This window comes from Nicotiana tabacum, chromosome 8 (genome assembly GCF_000715075.1).
Source record: "Nicotiana tabacum cultivar K326 chromosome 8, ASM71507v2, whole genome shotgun sequence".
NCBI classification, from domain to species: domain Eukaryota; kingdom Viridiplantae; phylum Streptophyta; class Magnoliopsida; order Solanales; family Solanaceae; genus Nicotiana; species Nicotiana tabacum.
This window is the reverse complement of record NC_134087.1, coordinates 57,527,105-57,549,487: the sequence shown is the minus strand read 5'-3', so window position 1 is coordinate 57,549,487 and position 22,383 is coordinate 57,527,105. Positions and strand designations below refer to the sequence as shown.

Genomic DNA, 22,383 nt, shown 5'->3' with positions numbered 1-22,383 from the left:
TAAAGAACAGGCATGAGAATTTGAAAATACATAAGATACATAGAGGTTCGACCGACAAACAACAAGAAAACCAAACCCTAATATAACAAAGTGCTCAAAAATCGATTAATTAGTAAAGAAATAAGGGAACCTTAAGGGAAAAAATAATGAGGAACTCAAAATCGCTCCAGATCTACAAGGATCTGGACAGATTCAAGTCTAAACATTAGGTTTTTGAAGAAAAGAGAAAGGGTAAACAGAATCTGGTCTTTGAATAAGAGATTTGAACCGTAAAACATCGATAGAAAGCACTCACAGACCATAGACATACTCTTGGAGAGTTTTGAACAAGATCTAGACTAGATCTCTTCGAGGTCCTTCCACAAAATCACAAAATCGAGCAACCAGGGGAAGTAGGAAACAAGTAAAAGTCTCAAACAACCATGGGAATCCATTGATCAAGTGAGGATCGGAGGGATTAAGGCTAGTTTTCGGTGGCAACGGCTAAGGTTAGGTTTAGGTCTCAAATAGATCGGAGAATAGAGGATTCGAGAGCGGCTGTATGGAAAAAATGAATTAGGTTAGGGGATTCGTTTGGTTAAAAATGGTAAGAACAAATAAGGGTCATTGATCTCTAGATTAAGAGGGGCCTGAGTCGGGAAGGGTTTAATTGGGGTTGGGTTTGATTGGTTTGGGACTGGTTTAATAGGCTAAGTCCGAAACAATAAAGGAATAAAAAGGCTATTTGTCATAGACCCATTTAATTGAATAAAAATTATTTTATATAATAATTAACAATGAGAAAAAATAATTTTCATGCATAGAAGTGCTTTAAAATAAATATTCAATATTTTAAAAATATAATGGACTAATTCCTGGTAAAATAATATAGTGGTGTATGCATGAGATATAATTGCAAAATTATTACAATTGTAACCAAAAGGTGTAAATCTGGACATTTGTGAAATAATTTGAACTTAATATGGCTATAAATAGCAAAATTAAATCAATGAAATGTTATAGAGTCATTTCTGATGAAATTTTGTAATTATTTGTATAAATAAAATACTAAAATAAATTAATTTTAAAATAAAGAAATTTTGGAAAAATATCAATTGATGCTAATGCATAGTTTTGAAGGTATATATGTACCTTAAAAATATTATAGGGAAATATTGGGTATCAACAACTGTATTTGGCTCTACCTTTGCCCTGATGGCAAAATCTGATGATGATGAAGATGATGATGACGGTGAAGTAAATTTTCTGGGCTTTCAAAGAAATTTAAAGCCTTACTCTCAAAGGAAGCTTATATCCTTGGCAAATGTTCTAATAGATGCATATCATAATCTCATCAATGATAAAAATGTATTAACTGTAGAACTATGAGAGGTAGAACATGAGAGAGATGATCTGGTAGTTGTAGTGGTCGATTTAAAAGAAACCATTGAGTATTTAAAGAAAGAAAAAGGATGCTCTAACTGAGAAAATTAAAAACGTAGAGCATGAGAGAGATGATTTGTTGGTAATAGTTGTGGATCTAAAAGAAATAATTGAGGAATTAAAAAGGAAAAATAGTTCTAGGAACACCCAAAAGGGAAAGGAAGTTGCAAGCGAGGCACACCTTAAGCTTGGAAATGTGCTCAAAATGGTGAAATCTAGACTGTGTGCTGAACTTGAAAGAAATAGACAACTTCAGGAAGATCCAGGAAGAGTTAAAAATGACCCTAAAAAATCTCTCAAGTGGACCTGGTCCTCTGATGCAATCATTGCCATGTATAATACTAATAAGGGGAATATGCAGGGAATAGGGTTCCAAAAGGAAATGAATCCCTACAATCCACATAGAAAGTATGTTACTGTCCCTGATAACTGGCTTTGCACTCACTGTGGTAACACTGGGTACTTTAAAGGAGCCTGTAAAGCTAGATTTCAGTCCCAACAGAAAAACACAATTGTTGTTAAAAAAAGAAACTATTGCTCAAGAACCTGGCCCCTCCAATAAAAAACGTTTGATGCATACTTGGACAAGAAGAAGTTTAATTTACCCTTTTCCTCACTACAAGGGACCCAAACTTGTTTGGGTTCCTAAGTCTAATCCTTAATTTCCTTGTGCAGGGAGTGAAAGAAAGTAGCCAAAGATGGTATATGAATAGTGGCTTCTCTAAGCATATGAATGGAAGCACCAATGGTTTTCTCTCACTCAAAGCCTTACAAAGAGGGAGTGTATTCTTTTGGAAATGGTAAAACGGGATACATTTTGGGAGTAGGAAGAGTTGGGAAGACACTCACCCATTCAATTGAGAATGTGTACTATGTGAATGGCTTGAAATATAGCCAACTAAGTGTCTCTCCAATTTGCGACAAAGTAAACAAAGTGGAATTCTTGTCAAAGACTTGCACTGTCACCAATCTTGTAATTGTTGATGTGGTTCTGATGGCAAAAAGATTCAAAAATATCTATATTGCTAATTTGGAATCTTTGAACAATAAGGATCTTACATGTTTGAGTGTTGTTGATGATGATGCTGAGCTGTGGCATAGAAGATTGGGACCTGCAAGCATTTTGTTGATGAACAAGTTGGTCAAAAGGATTTGGTTCTTGGGCTGCCTAAGTCAAGGTTCAAGGATTACAAGATATGTGATGCATGTGTAAGAGGAAAGCAAGTCAGTTCCTACTTCAAGCCCAAAAAGGAAGTAATCACCTCAAAGCCACTTGATCTCCTCCATATGGATCTGTTTGGGCCTATGATGGTGCCAAGTAGAGGAGGAGAGAAGTAAATTTTTGTCATAGTTGATGACTACTCCAAATTCACATGGACTTTGTTCCTCAGAACCAGAGATGAATTTTTTCAAGTTTTTGCTACCTTTGTGAAGCATATTCAAGTGAAGATGAGTCATAATGTTGTGAGTATATGATCTTATCACGACATAGAGTTTCATAATGCAAAATTCGACAAATGCTGTGCTGAAAATGGTATAAGTCAAAAATTTCCAGCTCCTAGAACACCCCAACAAAATGGTGTTGTAGAGAGGAAAAATAGAACTCTTGAAGACATCGCAAGGACTATGCTGATTGACATTGGTGTTGCAAAATTCTTTTGGCAAGAGGCAGTCAACAGTGCTTGCTATTTGGTAAACAGATACATGATCAGGTAACTCTTAAATAAAAGCCCGTATGAATTACTGAACGGGAGGAAAACCAAGCTAACTCACCTGAGAACGTTTGGCTGCAAATCTTTCATTCTCAATAATGGTAAGGAAGTGTTGGAAAAATTTGATTCCAAGAGTGATGAATGAATTTTTCTGGGATATTCCTCACAAAGCAAAACATACAAGGTCTTCAACAAAAGGACTCAATGTGTTAAAGAAAGCATACATGTGATCTTTGATGAATCACACCCCTTTTGTAGGAAAGATTCACATGATAAAATTGATCAAGATGGAGTGCAGTCAAAGGTTCCTGGAGAAGTTGTTGATATGGCATATGGAAATGCTGACTTGATGAGTCAAGTCAAGGAATCCAACAAAGAAGATGCAGCAGAATCTCTAACTGATACAGAAGAACTTGGTTCTTCCATCACAACAACTAAAGCAAAAAATAGAGTTGCTGATGCCATGCAAGGAACTCCTGATGCTGAGCAGAGAAGTGGCACTCACCCCTCCATTGATGCTAACAATGGATCCCATTCAGCGGAAGCTGGGTCTTTCTCACAGTCAAATTCAAGTGTCTAACTGGAAGCACAAAAGTTCATATCCTCTCCAAAATGTGATCATTTCTCTTGATTCAGGGATTCAAACCAGATCAAATACAAGAAGCTCACTTGCCTTCTCAGTTTTCCTTTCTCAAATTGAGCCCAAAAATATCATAGCAGCATTGAAAGATGCTAATTTGGATTACTTCTATGCAAGATGAACTCTATCAATTTGAGAGGAACAATGTATGACACATGGTTCCTCGACCCTCAAATAGAACTGTTATAGGAACCAGATGGGTGTTCAGAAATAAGCTTGATGAGTTTGGAAATGTAATAAGGAACAAGGTCAGGTTAGTAGTTCAAGGTCATAACCAAGAAGAAGGTATTGATTATGATGATACTTTTGCCCAGTAGCTCGAATAGAAGCCATTAAAATTCTCATTGCCTTTGCATCTCATATGGAATTCAAATTGTTCCAAATGGATGTCAAGAGTGCATTTCTAAATGGGTATTTACGGGAAGAAGTCTTTGTAAAACAACCACCTGGTTTTTAGCGTCATGAGCATCTTGAATATGTATTCAAACTTGACAAGGCACTATATGGGTTGAAACAGGCCCCTCGTGCATGGTATGAAAGGCTGTCCATGTTCCTTCTAGAAAATGGCTTTACAAGAGGAAATAATGTTAACACTCTATTTTTAATGAAACAAGGGAGGAACCTGCTCATTGTGAAAGTTTATGTTGACGACATCATCTTTGGTGCAACAAATAATTCCTTGTACGAGAAGTTTGACAATCTTATGGGAAGCGAGTCTGAAATGAGCATGATGAGGGAACTGAATTTTTTCCTAGGTTTACAAGTTAAGCAAACCTCTAAGAAAATGATGATAAGTCAACAGAAGTACATTAAAGAGCTTGTGAAGAGATTTGAATTGGAAAGTTTAAAAACCATTGATACTCCTATTGCCACTGCCACTCATCTGGACATGGATGAACTTGGTTCTCATGTGAACAAAATCATGTATAGATGTATCATTGGTTCACTCTTGTATCTCACAACCAACAGACCTAATATTGAATTTAGTCAGGGATTATGTTCTAGATTCCAATCAAGTCCAAAAGAATCTCATCTGAAAACTACAAAGAGGATTCTAAGGTATCTCAATGGAACACAGGACCGGGTTCTCTACTATCCTTCGGGAGACAATTTTGATTTAATTGGGTTTGCTGATACTGATTATGATGGTTTTTCGGTGGATAGAAAGAGCACATCTGGCATGTCACATTTTTTGAGGTTATGTTTGATTTCATGGGATACAAAGAAACAAAACTCTGTGGCTCTTTCAACTGCAAAAGCTGAATATATGGCAACTGCCTCTTGTTGTACTCAACTGTTGTGGATCAAGCAACAACTGGAGGATTTTGGTGTATTTTTTGATTGTGTACCATTACTGTGTCATAACACTAGTGCTCCCAATAGGGTAAAGAACTTGGTTTAGAATAATAGAATAAAGCACATTGATGTGCGGAATCATTTTCTCAAAGATAATGTTAAAAACGATCTCATCTGCATAAAGTTCTGCAAAAAGAGGACCAAGTAGCAGATATCTTCACCAAAGCACTGAGTAGAGAGAACTTTGAAATGAATCGACTGACATTGGCGTTGATAAAATCAAACTGAGCACTAGATCCCTCAATGATTGGCTATGAAAGAATGAACAAGTAAATATGCTAAAAAGAATTTTCTGGCAATTTCTATCTCATCTCTATACCGGTACAGGTAAACACACATGGAAACTACAAAGCAAACAAGCAGCTAATAACGTTGCATCTTGGTAAAAGGATGAGTCTCACATTTACAAAACTAAGTCAGGGAACCTGGTTCCCTTGAATCAGGTTAGTAGTTTCTTTTTTTACTCTCAAACATATTTTAAACGGCTGTAAAAGTGCCATGTCATTTAATGTTTCCAACTCTCTCCCATCACTTTAAAACTCAAACATCACACCCGTTACAAATCGACCCGTCTACCCAGTAAGTTACAATCATTTGTAATCGGTCGCTCAGCTCTCTAAATAACCCTAAAAGACGTCTCTTTCCCAACTATACACATCAAAGCCACAAATTTTCCTTTCACTCTAAAAAACAAACCCTCTCTTTCTCGTGTCTCTACTTCCAATATCTACCATGTCTCAAAATTAGAGATTTCAAACATTTCCAATGCCATCCCTACTGTGTCTTCGTCTCATGAAGCACTGGAGCATGAGTTTGAGTCCAAATCATTAACCAGTCAAAACCCCATGCTAGACCAACAATCAACTATTATTTCTTCTCCAACCCCGTCAAATTCTGGTTCTCACTGCAGTCATAAGACTCAAACCCCCAAAAGAATTGTTGTTGTAATATCTCCCTACCTTGCTGGGAAAAATGGCAGATGACAAAATAGTAGATGAAAAAGAGAACTGAGAGGTCTCTAGTCATCAGGTTGGGGAAACCTCTGAAGCCTAACAAGATGTTGTTGGCCGTGTTAAAGTATTAGAAGTGCCCTCTCTATGTTTTGATATGAGTATTTCCACTCCGAGGTAATGTTCCTCCTGCATCGTCTGATTCTATTTTGGGTGTAAATGAGAGAGAAACTATATAGAATATGCTACTAAAGGAGGGTTGGTTGAAGTGTATGACTGTGGTGATGTGACCACTGGGTCTTAGGGGGAAGGTGAGGGACATAGAGTCAAAGGTGGGCATAGATTTGAAGGAGAGGAACTGGTGCCTTTTGAAACTTGGCACCAGCCCGTACTACTAGGGAAACAATAGAGGGACCTGATCCCTCTCCCCTGCACGAGCACTCTGGTCCTACTTGGGATGAAATCCCATGCTCCTTAAAAGAGCCCCAGATCAGTACTGATCCCGCTCATTCTCTTCACTTTAATGCAATGCCATTAGACTTTATTATTCCTGGTATGAGACCCCTGTCTAAAGAGGAAAATAAAAATATTGAGGAAGACTATGATAATGTTACTGTGGCAAGCTCCATTACTGCTAGAAGTGGTAGGACAGTTCCCAAAGAGTCCATTTTTAAAAGACTCACTACCAGGCTGCAAAAGAAAGAAGCTTTTGAGCTTGTTCTGAAGAAAAACAAAGATGAAAAGAAAAGAAGAAGGTTGGTGAAAGGGGGAAAGCTAGTGAATGAGGAGGATGTATCTCCAACAAATGTTTTCCATGTTGATGATGAAGGGGTGAACGAGGAACCTGCTTCCCTAATTCGTAAATCCTTTAAGAAACCTGTGATTCCCAAGTCCAGGAGAGGTTCATCTGTGAAAGTTGTAGAGGTTGATGAAGTGAAGCGTGTTGAGGGAGAGAAGTCTGGTGAGAAATCTAGTGAGAAGTCTGAAAACAAGGAGAAAATTGTGAAGAAGTATGTGAAGAGGAAGGCTAGTGACAAAGAGGAACCTGGTTCCTCCAAGAAGGCCAAAGTGACTGTGTCAAAGGTTGAAAGCAGAGAAAATCTTAGAAGCAGAGGGTGTTATGGGGAAGAATATTTGATGTTGACATTCTCGAATGTTAGGGATGAGACATCTGCTGGACATTAGCGAATTTCAGAAGTGGACTCATTTCTTTGCCAATCAGAGTCCCAAGGTTTATGAAGAGGAGGTTCGTAGCTTCTGTGCAGATATGTTTACAGTGGAAGACGATAGCATTTGCTTGGAGGTCAATGTAGTAGCTTTTATGATGGACGAGACTGTTTTAGGGACTATTTTGGGAGTGCCTACTGAACGACTCTCATTTGTTGAAGGGACCTGTTCCCATAACTTTAGAAGAGTCATTCTGAAGGATCAAGTTATGCAGTAGGGCGAACGAGTGCACAAAAATGCCCTCCTTCTAGGGTATCAACTTATGTTTGAAATAGTGAATAAAGTCTTTCAATTTCATTATGTGAGGCACTCAGTTACTTCAAAACAGACATGTTCCTCATAGAAGATGTGGATGCATACGCTCCATCAATTTACTTGGTATTATGATTGAACACATGAAGAAGGTGAAAGACTTCAAGGATGGAAATCATGGTTTGCCTTACGGGTTCCTGGTCACTAATGTGTTTGAATTCTTCAAAGTCCATTTGGGAAGAGCATCAGTGGGAAATCGCATGTAAAATTTCTCAAAGATAACCTTGGATGAATGTGAGTGTATTGACAAGAAAGGGGGTATTGGCAGCAATTCCATTATTTCTTTTGATTGATGCTCAGAATGCTGCAAATAAGGAAATAAGGAGGCTGAAGGCCAGGAATGCCATTCTTGAAGGGCAGCTTAGTCAGGCCAAGGAGGAACCTAGTTCTAGCATTGCACAAGGCACAGAGGTTGCTCGTATGACCATTAAAAATACAGACCTAAGGAAACAGGTCGAGGACCTGAAAGAGCGGCTGATCAACGAGCAATTGTCTGCAAATGCTCGAACGTATATTCTTCTCAGAACACTTGCCTCTTCATCCTTTCCTCCCCCTTCTAGTGCCCCTTAAACAGTTCCTTTCCTAGTGTCCAGTTTGACTGACCTGCACTAAATTTTTGTTGTTCCTATGGCTGGTACTTTAAGTTGCTTGTATGTGGATGCTTTTATAACAATGGTTCTACTACCTCTAATTTCCTCTCTTTTAAATTAATGAGCATCTCATCTTTTTCTATGCATGTTATAATCTTGCGCTATGTTTTTAGCTATTTTGTGTGCACACATGTGGCATGAGTTAACTTTGCTAGACTTCTTTTTGCATTTACTTGTGTAAAATCTTTTTATGATGCCAAAAGGGGGAAGAAAATTGAGAAGGAAAACATGTTCTCAGGTTATAAAGTCCTTTTGTTGCAAAATTTGTTTAGAGATCTGGTTCTCAGGGGGAACTTAAATTATAAATTTGTCATCATCAAAAAGGGAGAAATTGTTAAGTTACGTGTCTTCTTGTATTTTGATGATCTAACAAACTTCATGATAAAAACCAGATTAGGAACCTGTTACACATCCTCAAAGTGCTCAAGAACAAGAAGTGTCAAGTCTGGCCCAAGTTACAGCAACTTGAGTCAAAGAAATGGCAAAGAGAATAGATGACTATCAGTTCCTCCGGTGACAATACAGGTCAATTCTCTGTAGCTGTAAAGTCACTACACTATTTCTATGCACACACAACAGTGCAAACAGTGCATTAGTTACTTTATGGAGCATGTCTTGTACCGGATAATTGCATACATGATCAAGTTTCTCTCTCAAGTGTGTTGTCGTACTTGAGAAAACCTTAAAAACTTATTTCGAGCAGGGTCCTCTGCTGGCATATTCATTCTTTTTATTTATTATATTATGTATGGCGTTTCCAAGTTGATGTTTTTTTTAGCACGCGTGCCTCCGTCCCAAAAAAAGATGTATATTCCGGACATTTTGTCGTGGGTGCTACTAGAAAAAATTGTTATCCGACCGATGGATTCCCCGGTTTTTGGATTTTCATTTCTTTATGTAAAAAAGAGTTGGATCAAAGGCCTCGTCTCTGTACCCTTCCGTAGAGGAGGGGCCTTCAAGCGTACAAAGTGTTAAGAAAGATTGGATGTTGCTTAGTCGCTGCTCACGCATGGAGCTCGCCGCTGAAGCGTTAAATGTGCTTCTATTTAGCAAATAGAGTGTGACTGAGATAAAACAGAATCAAAAGGAGATCTGGCCCGCAACGAAACTAAAATTAAATTAGTTGGAGACAGATTCAGTGGGGCACCCCCCTTATAGCAGGTATGCAACCAACCCTTCTTCTGAAGACTATCTATAAGTAGTATTCAAAAGAAGAAATTGAGGTTTGATACCATTTGTGTTCAAAATATGATACCTCCTAGGTCATTTCTTTTCTCCCCTTCTGCTGTTATAGCTTTAACTTCTTTCTAATAGCTGCTTTCTTGGCTTCAAAGCCTTACCATCCCTTCGCCGCCTCCACAGAAAGATTGGTCACTTTCTTTTTTTTGGATTAGTCTCTTCACTCAAATTCTCTCTAAAACGGTACAACAGACGGCGCAGCGCTGCCTACGCGCTAATTAGCTTCCGATGTATTCTCTGGCATTGATTTGATTAAAGGAAAGGTAAAGCCTTCACTTCAAGCTTTGAAGCTAAGTTCGCTATTCGGTCAATGATAGGCTTTAGGCCTTACCTTACTCTTTAGGGGTTTACTCTTCTACTTAAGTTCCTAGCTAGGCTGTAGGTGAGGGATTAATAGGCTAATTCCTAGATTGAAAGAGTTTGTAATCTAAAGTTTGCTCAGTTAGTGAAGTTGAAATCCTGCGAGTGTAGGTCGTGGTTTTTAATCCCGTGAGTTGGGAGTTTTCCACGTAAAACTCTACTGTGTCATTTACATATCACTATGTGTGTGTGTTCTGTAGGAACTATATAGAGAATCAGATTCTCTATCAGTTTGGTGGACCCTTAATTTCTATCCATAGTCCTCCTGACTATCATTTCCAAAGGAATATTCTCAATTTGCTGCTTTGTGGAAGGAGGCATAATCTTTGACAACATTTCTAAGTTCCATTTTTTCTCATGAATGACTTCTTCCACAAGTATCTTATCTGCTCTTGACTATGAAGGTATTAGTTGTGATAGTGCTCATCTCTCTATCTAGTTGTCCCACCATAAATTACTACCACTCCTTTATATTTTCCATATGATATTCTTTTCTGCCTTTTTCTTTGATTTGCATCATTGCCCCATGCATGCAATTGTTTTTCCTATTTAGCTTTGGCTACTGGATGTTTCCTGGAATAGTATTTTGCCCTTAGAAAGTTGGAACGCAAGGATTATTTTGTCCTAAAATTCCACCATATCTCTTGTATGCAAATGATTCACTAATGTCTTCCCATCTTCTAACTCCAATTCCTCCTTCTTCCTTATAGCAGCATAGATTAGCCCAGGAACTCTAATGGTACTTGTTTTTTCAGTAACCCTTCCCCAAAAGAAGTTAGCCATGTGCTTCTCAATCAATTTGAAAGTTCCCTTGGGAGAATGCATTGCAGCAAGGGTATATGTAGGGATAGCCTGTAGTACATGCTTAATTAGAGTAACTTTTCCTCCATAAGAGAGAAATTTACCCTACCATTCATTAATTCTCATAGTGATTTTATCAGATTCTTCCTTCCCACATATAAAGGGCATCCCAGATATGTAAAAGGAAATTGCTTGTGCTTGAAGCATGTTCTATAAGTTATTCTATTGATTCTTGATATTGAGGTTTTTGGTGAAGTGCAAAAAAAACTTTTGTCCATATTAACCTTTTGCCGAGGCTTCTCTCTTATGACCTCAATTGCTTCATGGCCAGCTCTAATGACTTTATTTTACCCCCACAAAAGATTACAATATCATCCGCATATGCAAGATGATTCACCTTAGCTCCCTGTTGTTCATAGATAAACGCACAAAAGTTGGGATGTCGTAAAGTCTATTCAACAATCTAGACATCACCTCTGCCCCTAAGACAAACAGAGATGGTGACAAAGGGTCACCTTATTTTAGCCCTTGAGAAGATGTAAAGAATCCATTTCTTGTGCCATTAACGATTACTGAGTACCACATATCTTAGATAAGTCTTCCTATAGTCTCCAGCGACCATACAGAAAAACCAAACTTCCTCATCACTGCCGACAAGAAACTCCATGAGAGCCTATAGTATGTTCGTCCTACATGAAAAGAGACTTCAATATCTTAAGTATTATTATACATTCTAAATTTTTTTTAATCAAATTTAAGCTTCATAGCTTGCTTTTAAGCCAATCTGAAGCAAATCATACATACAATATATGTATTCGATGAAAAAAAATATAAAAATACATATACATTTTGTTCCATCTGTATATATATATATGCAAAATAAATTTGACGCAAATCCAAACTATTCTATTTTTTTTTGTTCTTCATGCTACTAGGACCATTTCCTCTCTTTCTCTTTTATTATTGTCATTATGATAGTCGGAGAAGTCGCAACAGTAGTAGTAATAGTAGTAATAGTTGGTTATTTATTTATCTAATTATTGTCTTATGTTTTCTCCATGATATGTACACGATTCTACTTCTTTATTCGGAGTATCATTATCTTAATTTCAATGGAGGGAAAGGAAACATTAAGTCACATAATTAGACACACAAAGTAAGAGGTATTCTATGCAAATCATGAGTTATATAATCTTTTCTTTTTTAGTACAGTTTTTTAACAAGTCAAGTCATGATTAGTAAAACTGTGATGACCCGATGGGTCGTCTAGAGTTTTACAACCTAATTCTGTGTTTTGAAGCCTCAAATATTTCCTTCTAGCATTTTTGGATATGCATGTGCAGTTCGAGTATTTTTCCGGAAAGCTTTTATGTTAAAAACTGATAAAAATAAGAATTTTTCATTTAAATTTATTTGAGTTGAATGCAGTCAACGTTTTGAGCAAAACGGATCCGAATATGTGTTTTGACGGTTCTGGTGGGTCAGTTTCGTAATTTTGGACATAGGCGGATGCTCGGAATCGAACTCGGAGGTCCCTAGCTCGAGTTATTAATTTTTTGTCGAAAATTGAATCTTGAAAGTTTAATGATTCTTAAGAATTGATTGATGTTTAGTTTTGTCTATACTGGGTCGGTATTTTGGTTTGGAGTCCGGTACAGGTCCATTACTATATTTATGACTTGTCTGTAAAATTTGGTGAGAACCAGAGTTGGTTTGACGTGATTCGGACGTCCGGTTGTTAAAATAGAAGTTCATGAGTTTTTTTTTTGAAAATTTCATTTGATTTGGTGTCCAATTCATAGTTCTAAGTGTTATTTTGACGATTTGATCACGCGGGCAAGTTCGTATGATATTTTTGGACTTGTATGTATGTTTGGTTTGGAGACCCGAGGGCTCGGGTGAGTTTCGGATAGGCTACGAAGTGTTTTTGATTTTAATGAACTGCTGGTGCATTAGGTTTGCAGACATAGCAATTATGAGGCCTGGCTCACAAATGCAAGCCTCGCATTTGGGAAGAAAACATTGCAGTTGCAAGCAGTGGGTTGGGGGTGGACTTTCGCAATTGCGAGATTTGGGGTCGCATTTGCGATCCCCTTAGTTTCGCGAGCCTCGCATTTGCGAAGAAAACATTGCGATTGTGAGCAGTGGGCTGGGGCTGGACTTTCGCAATTGCGAGATTTGGGGTCGCATTTTCGATCCCCTCAGGTTTGCATTTGCGAACATTTTGTTCGCATTTGCGTAGGCAGCAGGAATGGTCACACTTCACATTTGCGGGTTTGGAATTGCGAACCCCAGGTCGCAATTGCGATACCTGCCCTTGATCAAAATCTGTAATTGACAGGATTTTTGTTCATTCTTCTAATTTTCAAAACTAGAAAACCCTAGAGGCGATTTTTCACTCTACTTCCCCAATCCAATGATAAGTGATTCTAATCTATTTTCTTTTAATCTTTCATTACATTTCATAAGGTTTCAACCTAAATCTAGTGTTTTCATGGTAGAAATTGGGGGTTTGGGTAGAATAAGGGATTTTTGTAAAATTGGGATTTAGACCTCAAATTGAGGTCGGATTTCAAAACAAATCACATAATCGGACTCGGGATGAATGGGTTATCGGGTTTTGGCTTGAATTTCGGGTTTGGACCAAGTGAGCTCGGGAGTTGACTTTTTCAATAATGACCTAAATTAAATCTTTTGCAATCGTGGGTAATTCCTAAGGCTTATTTTGAATTGTTTGGTTGGTAATTTGCTTGATATTGTTGGTTTAGAGGCTTGTTTGAAAGGCAAGGCCGTAGTTGAGCTTTGAGTGGTCTTTGGAGCAAGGTAAGTGTTGAGTCTAACCTTGACTTGAGGGAGTTAGGAACCCTCGGACTATGTGCTATGTGAATTTCATGTGAGGCCGTATACGCGAGGTGACGAGTGCTTACAAGCTGCCAAATTTCTCGTTTTCCCTGATTTTCCATTATTTTTTAATTATCTCATTCCCTGTCTTAAATTTTATATTCCCTAAATGTTTCCATGCTTGTTTGCTACCTGTTAATCAATGTCCTCTCCTGTTAATGATCTTAGATCTTTTCATAGTTTCATGATTCCCTGCTATTTGCTTAAATTGACTTACTTGAACCTCTTAATTGTCAATTATTGAACTGGTCTCCCTATGTACTATTACTTATGTAGATTTCTATGTTGTACAAGGTTTCCTTTTTGGTTCAGTTTGGTACTTATTGATCGTAAAGGTTTTCATGGTTTGAATTGTTAATTTAATTGTGCACATTGAGTATTTGGTACTAATATGGTGTGATCGGGTTGCACGCCGCAACAGGTGAAATAAGGGTGGATTGATATGGTAAAATAAGGGTAAATTTGTACTGTACGGTGGGATCGGGTTGCACGTTGCAACAGGTGAAATAAGGGTGGATTGTTATGGTAAAATAATGGTGATTATGATACTGATATTGATATATACTGATATTGATAGTGAATTATTTACTGTTGTTAATGTTGTTATAGTGAAATAAGGGAGGATTTTGTGTTGTACGGTAGGATTGTGTTGCGCCCCGCAAAAACCTATGTGTTTTTATTCCTTGAGTTGTGTTTGTTTTCGGTATTTTCATTTAGAACTCTAAGGATTGGTAATTCTGAATGAAACAAGCTTATTTTTTGAGGCTATAACTATTATTCTCAGTTGACTATCTTATTTCATTCTGTATTTTCATTTATGTCTTTATTATACACTGCGTACATATTGTAGAGCAAGAGACCTGCTTTAGCCTCGTCACTACTTTGTCCAGTTAAGGCTCGACACTTACAGAGTACGTGAGATCGGTTGTACTTGTACTGCACTCTGCACTTCTTGTGCAGATTTTGGAGTCGGTCCCAATGATGGTTATTAGTGAGCTCGTGTTGGACAGCTTGCGGAGATTTGAGGTACAGATGGTCATCGCCCACAGCTCCTGGAGTCCCCTTCACTTTTTATTTAGTTGTGTACCTTCTTTTCAGACAACTTTATGTTATTTCATACCCTTATATGTACTATTCTAGTAGCTCGTGCACTTGTGACACCGGGTCCATAGATTGTAACAAATGTTTGGCTGTTTTAGCTTCCACATATTACTTTGGATTTCTGCAATTATTTCAATTCTTCTCTTTATTTAATTTACACTATTAAAAATGGATAAACTGTTCTAATATTGGTTTCCCTAAAAAGTGAAATGTTAGGTGCCTTCACGGTCCCGAAAGTAAAAATTTTGGGTTGTGACAAAAACTCATCAAAATCGGATTTTAATGAAGTAGTTATCGGACAATACCTTCCAATGGAACAAAATACGAATCCTATAAGAAGTTTCTCCATGTATAACAAAATGCTGAGTGCAATTTAATTTGTAATGTATTTAGAAGGTTAATTTTATTATGTTGTGCTAACAACAACAACAACATATCCAGTATAATCCCACATAATGGGATCTGGGGAGGGTAGTGTGTACGCAGACCTTATCCCTACCTTGTGGAGATAGAGAGGTTATTTTGAATAGACCCTCGACTCAAAAAAGTATAAGCACCAGATTAATAAGAGGAAAAACAGGAAAGAACACCACTGATAAGTTATGTAAAAGTAGCATGAATAACAAGAAGGTAATGAGATGATAGAAATGCAAGAAATGACAAATAGTCATAGAAACCTACTAAAAATAGCGAGAGTACGTACTAATACTACAGAAATGAACAATATAGCATACCTAACCTACTAACCTAATTATCGACCTCCACACCTTCCTCTATCAATGGTGATGTCCTCAGTCAGCTCTAGCTGCATACGCCATGTCACCTCTCCCCAATTCTTCTTCGGCCTAACTCTCCTTCTCCTTAGGCCCTCCAATGATAACCCCTCACACCTCCTTACCAGGGCGATTGTACTTCTCCTTTTCACATGTCCAAACCACCTAAGTCTCGCTTCCCCTATCTTGTCCTCAATAGGTGCCATACCCACCTTGTCCCGAATAGTTTCATTCCTAATCCCATCTAACCCGGTGTACCCACACATCCATCTCAACATTCTCATCTCTGCTACCTTCATCTTCTGGACATGGGAGCTATTGGCCGCATAACAGGCAGTCCCATACAATATAGTCGGTCTAACCGCCGCGCTATAAAACATACCTTTAAATTTTGGTGGCACCTTCTTGTCAGACAAAACACCGAAAGCAAGTCTCCATTTCATCCATCTCGCTCCATACAATGTATGACATCTCCATCAACCTCACCATTTCTTTGTATAATAGAACCAAGATATTTAAAACTTCCTCTTATGGGGATGACTTGCGAATACAGCCTCACCTCCCTTTCCACTCCCAGAGTGACACCACTAAACTCCAAGTATTTTGTCTTGGTCCTGCTCTACTTGAAACCTTTAGACTCCAGGGTCTGCCTCGACACCTCTAACCTCGCATTAACACCATCCCGTGTCTCGTCAAGTAACATAATATCATCTGCAAATAACATAGACCACTGTACCTCCCCTTAGGTGTGGCGCGTCAGTACGTCTATCTCCAGGGAAAACAAAAAAGGTCTGAGTGCCGACCCCTAGTGCAACCCCATCATGACAGGATAATGGTCTGAGTCCCCTCCCACAGTCCTCACCCAGATCTTTCTTCCATCATAGATGTCCTTAATCGCCCTAATATAGGCCACATGTACACCTCAATCCTCAAACTATCTCCACAAAACCTCCCTCGTGACTTGATCGTAAGACTTTTCTAAGTCGATGAACACCATATGCAAGTCCCTCTTCCTTTTCCAATACTATTCCATCAATCTACTAACAAGGTGAAGGGTTTCTGTATGCATAAACCCAAATTGATTCTCAAATATAGACACGCTCCTCCTCACCTTTAGCTCCACTACCCTCTCCAAAACATTCATAGTATGACTAAACAACTTGAACCCCGATAGTTGTTACAATTTTTTATATCACCCTTGTACAAAGGAACCATCGTGCTCCACCTCCATTTTTTGGCTATCTTTTTTGTCCTAAAAATGACATTAAATAACCTAGTGAGCCACTCCAAGCCCGCCCTGCCCACACTCTTCTAAAACTCCATTGGGATTTCATCTGGCCTGGTCTCTTTGCTCTGCTCATCTTACACATATCCCCCACGACCTCCTCAACTCTAATCCGCCTACAATATCCAAAGTCACGACAACTCTTGGAGAATTCCAAATCACCTAATACAATGTTTCAGTCGCCCTCCTCATTCAAGAGACTATGGAAGTAAATTTGCCATCTCCGACGAATATGCGCCTCATACAATGAAACTTTACCATCTTCGTCCTTGACACATTTCAATTGGTCCAAGTCACGGGACCTTCTTTCCTTCACCTTGGATAGCGTAAACAACCTTCTATCCATGCCTCTACCCCTATCTTCTTCATATAAACGACCAAATGATGTATTCTTAACCGCCGTAACTACTAACTTCGCCTCTTTCTTAGTCAACTTGTGCCGTTACCCTTTAAAATTGAAATTGAGACGCAATATTTCTTTGGGCGGGGGGGGGGGGGGGGGGGGGAGGGGCGAGAAGTTAAGTATTATTGTTGTACTTACTTCATGTCTAATAATATCGTCCATTGCTCTAGTAAACATTAAGGAGGCTCGAACTATCAAAGGTTCATTTATCATCCATTCAAAAGTCTCTCTGGATATAAGCTCCTCCATACCGACCAAGTTGTTGTTAACATATAGCCACAACATACAAGTGTATTCTTCATGTGCTCCTCGTATTTTGGAATATGGTCAGCAACCAACCGTAGGGCTTCTTTAAAATAGGCTCTAACCAAGTTCTTCATCTAAAAGAGAATTAGAAGTAATTTAAACTAGATAATATGTAGCAGTATTAGTAGTTTTTTTTTCAGGGAATGAGAGTGTTTCTTGGAGAGGGGAATGGGAAATAGGTGAAAGGATTACAAGGTGGGAAATGTCGAATCCGTTTCAGGCAGGCAGCCAACCAACTGGACTATTAATTTTCTCAAGTTACCTAACTGTGGGTAAGCTAAGCAATAATATATTAGAATAATTGACCCAAATAGCCACCCATACAATCACTTAAATTAAAATTAGCCGGTGGAGATATAATATATATGCATAATTTGTGTATTATATATGTATAATTGTATATAATCTATGTATATGGCTAGAAAAAATAAACAATAAATATATCCGACTTTTTGTGTAAAGGTCCCTATATTACCTCATATTTTGTGTAAGGATCCCATAATATTACCTCATATTTTGCATAGCATACACGGTCCGATTTACATTCTTTGGTCAGCATTTCTTCCATTTCATTGTAACGTTTAGAAGGGCTAGATAAGCAGATCTCAGATATGACGGTACTAAATCTATCACACTAATTAGGATTTATGTCAAACATCACAAACTAATTTTTACGCCTTGTACATAGCATTTTACAATAACAACAGGGAGGCATGCTTTTTATCTTTATTAGTGAGGGATTAATTGTAAAAAGATTTACTTGTAAATTTTATGTTTTACCTCTGGATCTCATCAATGAAAGGCACAAGTTCGTCAAAGGTTCCATAAGCATCATACGTATAATCAATGATGAAGGACATTCTGATTACTTTTCTTATCATTCTTCTCGCACGAGACCACTCAGGGAATTGGTTACTTGGTTATTTGGGTTCCCGTCCAATGGGAAGCATCTTATACATGGAACTCACTGTACTACAGGAAGGACTAAGATTTGCCCTCCAATATAAATACACTCCGCTTGAAATTAATGTCACTTCTCCTCAATAATTACCACTACTCATCTTTAATCAATGAATGCAGGTACCTACTACATCAACTGGGTAGCCCTCGTGTGACACATGTCTACAGGGAGCAGAATCAAGTGGCAGATTTATTAGCCAAATACGGAACAACTACCCCATGCAACATCCATGTACCACTCTTTTGGAACCACCACTTTTTACTAGGGCTCAATACATGGAAGATCAATGTGGCACACTCTACACACGTCCCAAAACCGATCCTAAGCTTTTGGGACATACTTCTTTTTGTTTACACATGTTGCCACAAACTATGCCTCTAGATAGCATGGATAACCAACGATGTTTTTGTATTGATGTACCTCAGAATGCTCCTTGTACTACTACTTAATTTATAAATGTATTCGTTTTTTGACCAAAACAAATGCTCAAAATGCACTGCTAATATCTAAAAGTAACACTCAACTAATCCGTCTCTTGCATATGGATATTTGTTTGCAAAATGTAAATCTTTCAACCACCTACATATTTCACAAGAGCAACGGCTTGTTGCATTTTCATTTCCATGTTATTAACTGTCACGACCCTAATTCCCACCGTAGGATGTCGTGATTGAACCTTAGTTTTTAAGACTAGGTAAGGTTAACACATGCTGATAAATAATGGAATTTAACTAACTTATCTGCAATACATTAAATAATATCTAAAACAAAGTAGCTGAATTGACATCAGTTACATAACACCAAAACTGGTAGTACAAGTCATAAGTCTTTCTAAGAGTAATTATATATCATGAATACATCACTAATCCGGAATAATAGGAAACAAATGGAAATAAAATACCACAGAAGGTGACTTCGAGACCTGCAAACGTTGAGCAGATATACCTTGAAGTTTCTAGTCGCGCAGACATCAGTCTCAAAACCAGCTCGATCAGAAGTATCTGGATCGACACAAAAAATATGCAGAAGCATAGCATGAGTACATCATAGCGGTACCCAGTAGATATCAAGCCTAACCTCGGTAGAGTAGCAACGAGGCCAGGTCAAGACACTTACCAGACATGTAAACTTGTGCAGGATATAACATAAAGCTAACAAAGGAAAGAACATCAATGTAAGGACAATAGCAGAAGGATCATAAATCACAATCAACAGTGAAATAATGGGAGCACGAATGGCAATGAGAAATGACCAAGTAATTAAGCAACGACATAGTCGGGGTACAGATGAAATATGAATGAATTCAAGTAAGGGAAACCAATGACAACTCACTCAATCAAATTATTCCTAATGCACGAATTACAACAAAAATTACCCGAGGTTCCACTCCTCGTAATCTCAAATCTTAAGTCACAACTTCCAAACCTCATGCATATGACACCTTGTACCCACATTTTTCCAAATCACTTTCGTACGACAAAATTCACCTGCTACAATATACATAATATCCATGTTAAATGCTAATAAAAATGTTCAAGGGATCTATTTATATACAATAAAGCATAATAAAAGTTCTGAATAAAGTAGGAAATCAATGAGAAAGCGATTTTTTATTTAGCAACCAAATACAGTGAAATAAGGTACAATTTATACAAGACATGGTTTCAAATGAGTTTAGTTTAGGAGTCATTTAGGTAAAGAAGATATCATTTAAAATAAAACAACGCATCGGATAAGTCACCTAATTAAATCTATAATTTATTAAAATAAAACCTAATAACAATTTTTAGGTAAAGTAAAAACGTCAGATAGGATAAGTAGTTTAATTCGAGAAATAAGCTAAGGTAAAATCTGACAGCTATTAAGAATAGTAAAGTATCAAATGAAACGATGAGTTTTAACTTAAGAGTCACATAAGGAAAGCATGCTCCAAATTCTTTCATTTAAAATCGTTTAGCTACCGACAACTCAACAGGGCATGAGATAGTAACTCCGTGTAGTAAATTCATCTTGAAAATCAATTCACCAAGTAACCACGGGAGCACAGATTAATACATTGAAGTCATACAACGATTCAAGTAGGATGCATGACTAACAAGAAACACAACTACAACAACAAGTACAATACACCCAATCCATCGCGGTGCGCAACTCTATCCCACCTTACACACACAATCCTCCCTTATTTCACCATATCAATATCAAGAATCACATATAAAATTCCCTTGCAGCGCGAAACCCGATCCCACCATATTATAATTTACCAATATCATACTCCTCCCTTATTCCACCATAAATATCACATATATAATCCTTTGCGGAGTGCAACCCGATCCCACCATATCATTATCAAATCCTCCCTTATTCCACCATATCACAACTGTTGCAGCGTGCAACCCGATCCACAAAAAATTAAAATCAACAACAACAATCCAATAACTAAATTTACAAGAATTTCTACAATGAAAGGGTATGAGTACATGGAAATAAAGGAACCACGTAATAATCAAGGAATGCAACAAGTATTACAAATGCTACAATACAAGTGAAGCACGTGACAACTAAGGTTTGCAAGTATAACAATTAAGGCAAGTAGCAGATAAGCACGGAGTCATTGAAGGGACACAACAATTAAGATATTACAAGACAATAAGGAAGACAACAACTTCAACTAAATCATATAAGAGCAAAACAACAAGTAGGAGGAAGAACAAGTGCTAATAACGCCAAGTTGAGCATGTAAGAGTATATTAATGATGAAAGATATCACATGTTATGACAATTCAATTAGAGACATGGAAAGTGTCTAGATACTCGAAACCGGGAAAATACCACATATAAGCCGTGTACCCACTCGTCACTTCACGTACAGGGCTTTCTCATAAAATGAATAGCACAATTAACCCAAAGACTAAGGGGTAGTTTCCCTCACACAAAGTTAGGCAAGATACTTACCTCAGTTTGGTAAAATCAATTCTCAAATTAATTTTTCCTTCAAAATTCGCCTCTTCTCAGCTCAATCTAGCAAAAGATGACTTAAATACATCAAATAATACAAGAGAAAACAATTTCAATTAACAAAGCTATGATCTTTATATAATTTCCAAAAAGTCCATAAAAGTCAATCTGGGCCCGCCCGGTCAAAACCTGGGTCTAAGGGTAGGTCTTGACTACCCATAGCCCCACGATTCCATTTATGTGTTTTGTTTCTAAATCACAGTCCAATTCGACTCTCAAATCCCAAATTTTTATTTTTCAAAACTTTGACAACATTTCCAAATTTTTGCTTAGATTCTCATGAATTTGATGTTAAATCTAACACATAATCATGAAATATAGTTGGAAATCGATTAGAATCACTTACCCAATAGTTTGGTACGAAATCTATCAACAAAATTGCCTCCCACCGAGTCTAAGAATCAAAATATGATAAAATGAAGCTAGGTCTTGGAATACTCAGCTATAATAAAGCTATAGATATCGCATTTGCGACATGGGGTTCACAATTGCGAACCCTCGCAAAAACGAATAATCCTTTGCAAATGGAAGCTTGAACAGTTCTAATGCCTTTGCAAATGCGACAAAAATGTTGCAAATGCGGACACTGATCTTTCGCAAAAGCGACCAATTGGTCGCAATAGCGACCCTACCCCTGCCTAGGCCTTCATCCCAAATGTGATACAGAGTTCGCAAATGCAAACTCTGCATGCTTCGCAAAAGCGATCATTTCTTCGCAAATGTGAGTCCCTTCCCCAGCAGCCCAGATTTGCAAAAAGAGAGGACTACCTCACAAATGCAGTAGTCGCATTTGCGACAAAAACATCGCAAGTGCGATGAAACTAGCACCAGCACTCTAAATATCTGCAAAACTAATCCGAAACTCACCCGAGCCCCCGAGGCTCCAAAACAAACACCCACATAAGTCTAAAACTATAACATGAACTCACTCGCTCGATCAAAAAACCAAAACAACCTTTAGAATCA

General features: G+C 37.8%; 1 pseudogene; it reads right to left on the bottom strand.

The window, feature by feature from the left end:
• The window catches only part of LOC142163110 (terpene synthase 9-like), a 52,348-nt pseudogene that overhangs the window by 7,167 nt on the left and 22,798 nt on the right, over window positions 1-22,383 (bottom strand).